Consider the following 12,089-nt stretch of genomic DNA (forward strand, 5'->3'; position numbering starts at 1 on the left):
GAAGTGGTATTGGTAGGAGATAGTGTTTCTATTCATAAAATTAAGGGGATCAAGGGATGTTTGTTGAATCTCAAATGTCAGGAAGTAGGCCATGGTGTATAAATATGTGGAAAACTTTTTGGAACCAGAAAACTCAAGTGATTCCTTAAGGTGGGAACTGTGTCCAGTGGCTGTTTAGTTTGTGTCGCTGCCCATCAGTGCCAGGCATCTTGGTGGAATATGTGACTTCAGATTTGTTTCCAAAAAATAGGTCCAGACATCCAAACAGTTTATGTGGAGCAATTACAATGACCTGAGCTATGTTTACTCAAGTTACATTGATTTGGCTAAAAGATCAACCATCATGAAGTTATTGGGAGATTGAGGAATTTTAGTATGTTAGCCAAGTACTATAGTTAAAGGTATATTTCTAGGAACTCATCTTTTTATATTCTTTATTGTTTCAAGTATTACATATAGCATTATATATGTCTCCTTCTCCCCACATTGTGCTCTCCCTGGCCACTCCCACCCTCATCACATGCCCTCGCCTCCCTAGTGTCTGTGTCCCTTGGTTATGGTTATTTGCCTGCATACAAGTCCTTTGGTTGATTTCTTACCTCCCCTAGCCTCCTGCCTTCCCTCTGAATTTTGACAGTCAGTCCCATACTTCTGTGTCTCTGGATCTATTTCTGTTGATCAGTTTCTGTTGTTCATTATATTCCACAAATGAGTGAGGTAATGCAATATTTTTTCTTTCTCTGCCTAGATTATTCCACTTACCATAATGCTGTCCATGTCCTTCCATGCTTTTTGGAAAGGGAAGAGTTCTTTCCTTTTTACAGCAGTGTAGTATTCTGTTGTGTAGATGTATCCCACCATTTTTAATCCATTTATCAGCTGATGGGCACATAGTCTGTTTCCGAATCTTAGCTATTCTAAATTGTGCTGCTATGAACATATGGGTGCATATATGCTTTGATTGGTGTTTCTAATTTCTTGGGAAAGACTCCTAGTAGTGGGAGTACTGGATCAAATGGCAGTCGCTTTTTAATTTTTTGAGGAAACTCCGTACTGTTCTCCACAGTGGCTTTGCCAGACTGCATTCCCACGAGCAGTGCACATGGGTTCCTTTTACTCCACATCTTCCTCAGCCCTTGTCGTTTGTTGATTTGTTGATGATAGCCATTCTTACCAGTGTGAGATGGTATCTCATTGTTATTTTGATTTGCATCTCTAGGAAGAATAAGGATTTTTAGCATGTTTTCTTATGTCTCTTGGCCTTCTGTATGTGCACTTTTCAAAAGTATCTATTTAAGTCCATTTTTTGATTGCATTGTTTATCTTGCTTTTTTTTTTAGATGGCTGAGTTCCCTATAAATTTTGGAGATTAGGCCCTTATTGGATATAACATAGGAAAATATGTTCTCCCAAGCCATGGGCTTTCTTGTTTTGGTTTGTTTGGGTTTTTTATTTTTGGTTTTTGTGTGTGTGTGTGTTTTGTATTTGTGTGTTGCTGATGGTTTCTTTTTCTCTGCAGAAGATTTTTATTTTGATGTCGTCCCATTTGTTTCTTTTCTCCATATTTTCTATTACCCTAGGAGTTATATTGGTAAAGAGCTTCTTGAAATATGTCTCATATTTTTCTGCCTATGGATTCTTCCAAGATTTTTATGTTTTCCCTCTTACAATTAAGTCCTTTGTCCATTTTGTGTTTATTTTCCTCTATGGTGTGAGGCGGTGGTCTCGTTTCATTATTTTGCATGTATCTATCCAATTTCTCCAACCTCCTGTATTGAAAAGACAGTCTTGACTCCATTGTATGCTCTTGCCTCCTTTGTCAAATATTAATTGGGCATAAAGGCTCAGGTCTATTTCTATGATCTCAGGTGTGTTCCATTGGTCTACTAGTGCACGTCTATTCTTGTGCCAGTTCCAGCGAGCTTGAGAACAGTGGCTTTGAAATATAACTTGACATCGCAATTGTGAACGGCCAACATTGTTCTTCTTTCTTAAGATTACTGGGACTATTGCGGGTCTTTTTATTTTTTATTGAATACGAATTTCTGGAGACTTTCTTCTAGGTCTGAGAAATATGTCATTGGTATTTTAATTGGGATTACAGTAAATCTGTAGAATGCTTTGGGTAGCGTGGCCATTTTAATGAGATTTAATCTACTATTACATGAACTTGGTATATTCTTCATTTGTTTATGTCTTCCTCTACCTCTTTTTTCAATGTCCTATAGTTTTCAGTGTACAGATCTTTTACTTATTTAGTTAAGTTTATTCCTAGGTATCTTCATTTTTTTGTTGCAATTGTAAATGGGATTGTTGTTTTTGTTTGTTTGTTTCTTTTTCTGTGAATTCTTTATTGGTGTATCAAAAAGCCATAGATTTCTGGGTGTTAATTTTGTATTCTGCTACATTACCTAATTCATTTATTAAATGAAGAACTTGTTTTATGGAACACTGAAGGAGTTCAATACATATTGATCCTTTTACTTTGCATTTATCTTTTAGGATTTGTCGACAGCCAAGATTTGGATTTGTATCATGATTTTTCTGTCTTTTTTTTTGATAGAGCAAATTACTTGATCTTTCTTTCTTTTCCCAATGATTCTTTTTTTAATTTTTTTATTGCTTAAAGTATTACAAAGAGTATTACATATGTGTCCTTCCCCCCCGCACCGACCTGCCTTTGACAATCCCCTGACCTCCCCTAATCTCCAGTGTCTTATGTCTATTCGTTATGCTTATATGCATGCATACAAGTCCTTCGGTTGATCTCTTACCTCCCTCCCTCCTGCCCCCAACCCTCCCCAGCTTTCAAGCTGCAGTTTGACAATCTGTTTGAGGCAGCTCTGCCTCTGTCTCTATTATTGTTCAAAAGTTTATAATGGTCTCTATTATCCATGAATGAGTGAGATCATGTGGTATTTTTCCTTCATTGATGGGCTTATTTCACTTAGCATAATGCTCTCCAGTTCCATCTCATGATTTTTCTTGAGTTCAGAAGTCCATTTATTTGATTTATGAAGAATGGTTGATGTTGTTTCTCAAGTGCTAAGCAGTAGAAATTGTAGTTTGTGTACACAATATTCCTAAGTGTCTTCTTTCAAGTGATATTTAGTAGCCTACACACTATGCTGCATAATGACTATGAATAAGACAAAATCCCCATTTATTGGGCAGTTATCTTCTACCAGAGGCCTAGTGCTCAAATTTGTGCATGGGTGCAGTCTGGCCGGCCCGTCCCCGAACCTGTCCTTTGGTCATCCCTCAATTTGGTCATGCCACAAGCAGCCTGATTGATATGGTAGCACTTCCAGTACTCACTCAAACAGGAGTGGTGACAGTGGGCATCCCTGTCTTGTTCCTGTTCTTGGGTGACTTGGTTTTTTTTTGGCCTGTTGAGTATGGTGTTGGCTGTATGTTTGTCATATAAGGCTTGTATTATGTTGAGATATGATCCCTCCAGTCCCAGTTTGCTGAGAGTTTTTACCAAAAAGTGTGTTGGGTTTTGTCAAATTCTTTTTCTTCATCAATTTATATGATTATCTTATTTTTATCTCTCGATTTTTTTTTATTTTTCTCTCTCAATTTGATGTATAATGTGTATTGATTTGAGGATGTTGCACCATCATTTCATGCCCAGAATAAATCCATGTGCTCATGGTGTATGATCTTTCTGATGTAATGCTGGTTCTGATTTGCTAGGATTTTGTTGAGGATTTTAGAATCTATGTTCATCAGAGATACATTGGCTTGTAATTCTCTTTCTTTGCAGTATCTACATGTGCTTTGGGATTAGGGTAATGCTGGCTTCTAGAAATTGCTTGGAATTGTTCCTTCCTCTTGAAGTTTTTTGAAAAGTGTGAGGAGGATATGTTTTAGTTTGAATGCTTTGTAAAACCTCCTGTGAAGCTGTCTGGCCCAAGGCTTTGGTTGCTGGAAGTTTTTCAATGACTGCTTCAATTACCTTCTGTTTATCCATCTATTCAGACTTTTTTATTCTTCTTGATTGAGTTTCAGAAGGTTGTACTTTTCTAGGAATACATCCACTTGTTCTAGGTGACCAGTTTGTTGGAATAGTATTTTTACAACCCTTTTTATTTCTTTGGGGTCAGTTGTTATTTTGCCTCTTTCATTTCTGATTGTTGATTTGGGTCCTCTGTGCTTCCTGGTAAGCCTGGAAGAAGTTCATCAATCTTATTTATCCTTTCAAAGAACCAGCTGTTGATTTTATTGATATTTTGTAGTGATTTTTTTGTTTGTTTGTTTTTTTTGTTTTTGGTTTCTATGTTATTTAATTCTGCTGTGATTTTTACCATTTCCTTCCTTCTGCTCAGTCTGGGCTTTTCTTGTTGCTCTCTTTCTAATTCTTTAAGTTGTAGAGTTAGATAATTTATTACCAGTTATTTTTTGTATTTGTTTTTTTGTGTCTGTAATGCTATGAACTTCTCTCTCAGAACTGCTTTCAGTATATACCATTGAATTTGAATTGTGTTTTCATTGTCATTTCTTTCCAGGATGTTTTTCATTTCTTTTTTGATGTTTTTGATAACACAAACATTGTTTAATAACGTATTATTTAGCCTGCAAGTATTTGAATTTTTGTTAATTTTTATTGTAGGTTATATCTAATATTAGAATCCCGGTGCACAAAATTCTTCCATGAGGGGTGGTGGTGTTCCTTCAGACCAGCTTATACCCTCTACAATCCAGGACTGCTGGCTCCTAACTGCTGAAGTGCCTGTCTGCCTGCCTGGTCACCTCTAACTGCCCCCCCACCCCCGCCCCTACAGCCTGATTGACCCTCACTGCCTCTACTTGCTATTCTAATCACCCCTAACTGCCCTACCAGCTGGCCTGGTCTCCCCTAACTGCCCTGTGGTCGACCAGGTCACCTCCAACTGCCCCCTACCTACTAGCCTGGTCGCTGACAACTGTCCCTTAACCAGCCTAGTCACCTTTCACTGCCCCCCCCCCCCCACACACACACTACTGGCATAATCGCCCCCAACTAAGTGCCTGCCAGACTGGACACCCCTAACTAAGCCCCTGCCAGTATGGTCAACCCTAACTCTCTCCCTGCCAGTTTGGTCACCTTTTACTGCCCCATCACCCGCTGGCCTTGGCACATTCAACTGCTCCCCTACTGGGCTGGTTTCATTCTACCGTCCCACTTGTCTGCCTGGTTGCCCCTCATATACCCGCAGGCCTGGTTGCCCGACACAACTTGCTGTTCAGTTGTTTGGTTTTCCCTCACCAAGACGCAACTGGCCTGGTCGCCCCATGTAGCCTGCTGTCCAGTCGTTTGGTAATGGCTCATTAACCCCCCCACCAGTCTGGTCTCCCCATGTAGCCTGCTTGTTCAGTCATTTGGTTGTCCCTCACTAAACCCCTTGACAGCCAGGTCATAGGCAGCCATCTTGTTAGGGCGTGAGGAATAATTTGCATATTACCTCTTTATTATATAGTAGTATGCCTTTGTAATCAGAGAAGATGCTTGATATGACTTCCATCTTGTTTAATTTGAAGAGACTTTGCTTGTGTCTCAAGTGGTCTATCTTTGAAAATCTCCCATGAACACTTAAGTAGAATGTATATTCTGTATCTTTGGGGTGAACTGTTCTGAAGATGTCGATTAAGTCTGTCTGATCTAGTGAGTTGTTTAGGATTGTTGTCCCCTGTGATGGCCTTCATGTTAAAGTCTGTTTTGTCAATATGTTTATTTCTAGTCTATCTTTTCTTTTCTTTTCCATTTGCATGCAAAATTCACTCTCATTCTGTGTGAGTCTTTTGTTTTGAGGTGGGTCTCTTGATGACAACATATCGTTCAGTCATATTTTTGAATCCATTCTGTAACCCAACGCCTTTTGTTTGGAGCATTTAGTCCATTTACTTTAAGGGTTATTATTGATAGATACTGATTTATTGCCATTTTAATTCTGTATGCCTAGGTTTCCCTCTCATTTCTTCTTCTCATTACAGCAGTCCCTTTAGGATTTCTTGTAATTCTGGCTTTGTGGTGTTGTATTCTTGAGCCATTCTTTGTCTGGGAAGCTCTTTATTGAAACATCTATTTTGAATGACGGCCTTATTGGATATAGTAATCTTGGTCTCAGATCCTTGATTCCATTACCTTAAGTACTTCATGTCATTCCCTTCTGGCCTGTAGAGTTTCTGATGAGAAACCAGGTGTCAGCCCTCATTGGAACTTTATTGTAGGAAACACATTTCTTTTCTCTTGCTGCCTTGACAATTATCTCTTTTTCTTTAATTTTTGGCACTTTAATTATTATGCATCTGGAATGGGCCTGTTTGAGTTCTTCTTGTTTGTGGTTCTCTGTGGTTCCTGCACTTGTGTGACATTTTCCTTTAAGAAGTTAGGGAAGTGTTCTGCCATTGTTTCTTCAAACACCTTCTCTATGCCTTTCTCCCTTTCTGCCTCTTTGGACACACCCACTACTCTAATATTGTTACATTTCCGGTAGTCTCACGGTTCCTTTAACCTGTCCTCTTGTTTATTAATTGTTTTTTTTTTCTGGTTTTCCTAATTGAGTGATATTTTCTCTCTGACTAACAATTCACTGATTTGATCCTCAGCTTCCCAAATATGATGTGTATTTCTTCCAGTGTGTTCTTTACTAGTGTTATGTCATATTTTTTATCTAGAACTTTTCTTTTTTCATAGCTACTATATTTTTTTTCATGCTATTGAGCATTTTTACCATGATTGCTCTGAACTCTGATTCAGATAAATTTCTTATCTCTACTTCATTTTTCTCTTCTGAGAATTCTCTAGTTCTTTCATTTTGGTGTTTTTTGTTTGTTTGCTACTTTTGGCTTTCTGTTTGAGTTTGTGATGATGAGTTATGTAGATCCTCTATCAGTGGTTCTTAATCTTCTGGCCCTTTAAATACCCTTCCTCATGTTGTGACCCAATCATTAAATTATTTTCGTTGCTACTTCATAACTGTAATGTTGCTACTGGTATGAATCGTAATGTAAATATCTGATATGCAGATTGGTCTTAGGCAACCCCTGTGAAAGTGTCGTCCGACCGCCAAAGGGGTCTCGACCCACAGGTTGAGAACCGCTGCTCTACACCTCTCAGCCTGTCATGCAGGACAGTGTTACAGGCTGTTTCTGACTAATTAGGTCAGGCAAAGACTCAAAGCCTCAGGAGACCACCTCTGGCTACACACTTATAGGCTTCTGACTTGAATTGCCCCTGTAGGCAGTCATCCTCAGGCACCAGATTTTTTTCAACATGGTGGGGCAGTGGCTTCTACTGGAGACCAATTGTCATTCTTAATCTCTTAAGTTGCCTCAGAGCAAAGTTTTTTACAATCGGGTGTGTCAACTGTCCTATTCCGAGACAGGCAAATGTCTGTGTGGGAAAGATGTCCTCCTCTGCATGAGGGAATGACTCCTCCCAGGAGTCATGGGTGTCTATCTTCTGAGCTGTATCCGCTGAGTCCCTAGTCCTGGCTTCTTCCCTCACAGCTCCAGTGCACTTCAACCTCCCTTTGCCAGAGCACAGGGAAATTTGTGTGTTGGCCCTTTAGGAGGATGCCTTGGTATCCATCAGTCTCTCTATGTTTGATAGCTGGGGGCAAGAAGGGCAGCGTGGTTGGGAGGTGGGAGGACAGTTGAGGGTGAGCAGGCCAGTATGCAGAGTGGTTAGTGGAGATCAGGCAGGCAGGCAGGCAGGCAGGCAGGCGAGCTGTTAGGAGGCAGTGGTGCTGGATTTCAAGAGGGATATGTGACTTCTGGATTGGCTCAATTCATAAACTGGCAGTCAGACATCCCCCAAGGGGTCCCAGATTAGAGACAGTGCAGGCCAGGTTGAGGGACACACCCTCCTGTGAACGAATTTCATGCACCGGGCCACTGGTATATCCATAAAGATATATTTTGTGATTCCAAGAATCATCTGCTTGTTGAGGAAATATGACAACCAAATTAACGCATCTTAATAAATACAATATAAGTATTTTGTCAACAGGCTGAAAAGTGATATGTGTGGGTTCATAAGGTCTGTTTTTAATAAAAAATGAGGGTGGAAAGGCACACTTGAAAGAGTCAGGCATTGCCAGTTGCTAAATCACAGAGTGCACATAGTTGTGAAAAAATAAGGCAAACGTGACTCATTCATATCAGTACAAAGATGTCTTAAAGTGTAACATAGAGTCTCTCACTATTAATTATGTTGGAAAGTTGAAACCATTGAGGGAATCAGTGTAGTTAAGAACAATATGCCTCTGCAGTTGAATATACACAAACAGCCTATCCATTTAAATTGTGGATGTGCTAGTGAGCGCATAAATTAAAGGGTCATTTGTGGACATTTTGGATAAGAATTAGTACTGAAACATGGTAATATTTATGGGAAATGTAATATTTCTCATATTTTGAAGGAGATCTGGGGCTCTTCACATGAGCTGTTAAATGCTCGTAGTACAGCTAAAGGCAGTAAAATTTATATTGCCATCATTACCAAAACTAAGTTTATACATTTAAAGTAGTCAGCAGTAGGAGAGAGCCATGCTAAATTGGTGATAAATTAGAAAATTGTATGTGTAATGAATTTGGCATGTACTGGCCCAATAAAATATTACTATGCACAGGTGATATCTTGCCAGTATTAGAATAGATGCAAGTGCACAACTAGCACATGTGGCTTTTCCTGAGTCCAAAATGTAGTTGAAAGCGTAGCATAAAAGTTCTAAGGTAAGTGAGACAGTCAATTTTGAAAGTAAATGGACATAACTTGCCTCTATATTGTGGGCATCCAGGAGCAATGAAAGTGTTTTAACCTAAATGCTAATAATTCAATACTTGCATACCGAAATAACTATTAGTTCTTAGGGGAACGTGCATGAAGAAGTGAGTGTAACGGGAAAATTAGGAAGTTTTTAGTAATGTCGAAAAGAGATTGTGAGCAACAGAGCAAAGTAGAGAAGGAGAAAAATCGATAGAGGCTTGTCAAGCTATAGGTAGGCACTGATAAATATGTATGTGGACATCATGGAATTCCTTGCACTTTGTTCAGAATTGGAAAGGTTTTTCCCACCAATGGTCATTTAAGAAATTAAGGAAGATGTACAGGGAGGACAAGATGTCAGAAGATAATACATTCCAGAGTAACATATCACAGCACATACAAGCATGAGCCTAAATAGAGTCTAAGAGTAAATTTAAACATTGTTGTGGAAAGAGGAAATAAAGTGTTGTTTTGAATTATTGTTTTCCCATAAAACATTGCTCTCCAATGTGATATCCTCACATAAATATTTGTCATTTACAGGAACGCTGTCACGTGGGAGAGGAAGTTATGCAGGCGTTCCTTGCAAAGAGACAATCCCTTCCAGGAGAAATTACCATATATCTCCAAGAGATGATGATTGCACTACTAGTTATAGGTAATGGGCAATAAAGCGTAAGACACCTAAACTATACTATACACTGTTTGTTGTTGAGGTGAATTTCATCTATCATAACACTAAATATTTACCATTGACCAACTAAGTAGCATGTAGTATATTCAGAGTCTTATGTCACAACTGTATCTGAGTATGTCCAAAACATCTTTATCACTCATACATAAAAGCTCTCCAGGTAAAGCAGTCGCTACCATTCTCTTCCTCAGTCCAGCTTCTATGAAAAACCAACCAGGGTTCTGTCTGTATTGATTCACCTGTTTTCCACAGATCATAGTATCAGAATGATACAGGATAGGACATTTTGTGCCTGGCTTGTGTCCATTACCATAAATGTGTCCAAGGGTCATCCATATGGCAGTAATCAGTTCACCGCCACTTTTATGGCTGGTTAAATATTCCCTTGCAGCTCTAGTGAGTGGACACAGCTCGTTTACCACTTCAACCGTTGGGGTCCTTTCCACCAGAGGACTGATGTGAGCATTTTGGACTAGTATTTCATAGAAGTCTCCAGTTATTGTGGGTGCAAAATTTAGAGTGGAATTTCGGAGTCATATTGCAATTCAGTGTTAAATGTTTGTTGTAGGAGTTTCCATTATTTTCCACAGCAGCCACGCCTTGTCCCCTTTCTGTTCCTTGTGTACAGGATTCCAGTGGCTCTAAATTCCCAACAAGCCCTGGTATTTTCCTCTTCAAACATTGGGACCTACTTAGGAATAAAGTGGTATCTCACGTAGGTTTTGGTTGGCATTTCCCTAACTATCCATTATTTTGATGCTCTTTCCATGAGCTTGTTAGCTGTTTGTGTATCGTGTTTGGAGAAATGACTCTTGAAGCCTTCTGTCCATTTGCCTTTTCCTATTTTTACAGAGGTTCATATGACAGCTGTGGTATGTGTCCAGATATACTGCGTGTAAGTGACAGGATTGGAATTAACAGGCCATCTTGTGTTTAACTGGAATTTTACTTTTATTTGCCCCAGGGAGTACTATATGCAGTATGTGTTTTGTATTATCTTGGAAGTCTTGTATTCTTTTCTTAGTAGCTCATTTGGAACAGTCCAAATCTTTCAGGAGTGAAGGATCATACTCATTTATTTTCCTTATTAAAGAAATGAAGTGCAACATTTTCTTTTTTGTTGTTTCTCACCTGAGGATATATCTCTGCTGATCTTGGGAGAGTGGACGGAGGGAGTGGGGCTGAGAGAGAGCTACATCAATGTGAGAGAGATACTTTGATTGGTTTCCCCATGCATAATCCCCAACCAGGGCCAGGGATGGACCCTGCAAACCAGGCTCATGCCCTTAACCTGGAATCAAACCAGGGATCCTGCAATGCCAAGACCGGTGCGCGACCCACTTAGGCACACCAGCCAGGGGTGTATTGTATAATTTTTTAATCAGAAAGAGCTTTTGACAGCATGAAGCATAATAGGAAGGTCAGAATTCCAGCCCGTTTTCAGAAAATGTGCCTTCATATATATTCATAGTCAATTATTTCAGTCAAAACATTATTCTTCAGCTGTATTTTAAATAATTGTAAGCTCCCTTGTCTACCTCAGCTTTACTGACATATTTTTAGCGCAGATGTATAAAAGCATAGGTTTGCCAACTATTTAAGACTTTACTAGGTTCATGTCATACTGACATAAAATTATTCGTTAAGATGTTTAAGTATTGTTATTTGGTCACTGACATTACAGGATGCACAGGTGGTGCACCACCAACCCAAGGGCCTCCTCTGACTTATGGTGGAAGGAGTCACTGGGATGATTATTACAGCCTCACAGGAGATGGGTATGATGGGGGGGGGGTGTGCATAACAATTACTGCAACAGCCGATGGGACACCTCTTTAAGAGGCCGTGAGTGTGATGCTGGTGGGGATCATAGGATTCACCATCTATGCAAGAGAGTGTGAATCATGCAGTGCAGTAGCTCAGCTTATTGAGATTCTCAAGGGCTGCCAAGAGGGAAGTCCCTGTGACAGATGAAATAGAAATTGAACTTAAAAATAATGCTATGTTATGGAAGGCATTTATTTGAAAAGAAATTGCCTTCTGTTATTTAAGAATGAATAGAAGCAAATGGTGGGTTTGGGGAAGAAACAAGAATTTTAGATCCCTTTGTGAAACTTCTGCATAGAATGCAAAGTTTGAATTCTTCAAGGTTGTTTTATAAGTGTTGATTTTAATAACTATATACTTTAATGTTTAAATTGAATATCTGTATTGTTAAAATATTCAGAATAAAGTTTTCCACTAAATGGGATTTCTTGTCTCATTTTACTACAAACACATAAAAGCAATGTGTTTGGATGGTGAGGTGAATTCTAGGCCCTAAATTTCCCAAGGTGTCTTTGGCCACAAGTGCATGAAGTCTTTGAAGTGAACTGCATACAAAATGAAGCGTTGTGTTACTTCTTCATGGCATGCTGCCCTGTTTCCAGTTGTCCGGGGGAGGTAATCAAATGACGTATTCTTGGAAAACCTAACTGGAAAAAAGAATTGAGGCACCTCCAACAAGGCTGTAAAGCAATTGTTCACCTCCTTCCTGTGGCATTTTGTATGTCCTCAATCTTTAAAGGAATAGTATATGTAGGAAGAAAAATTACATATGGAATAATATAAATGTTTGAACAAATCTAAATGTAAGCATCC

This window comes from Myotis nattereri, assembly GCF_964212035.1.
Source record: "Myotis nattereri genome assembly, chromosome: Y".
Lineage (NCBI taxonomy): Eukaryota > Metazoa > Chordata > Mammalia > Chiroptera > Vespertilionidae > Myotis > Myotis nattereri.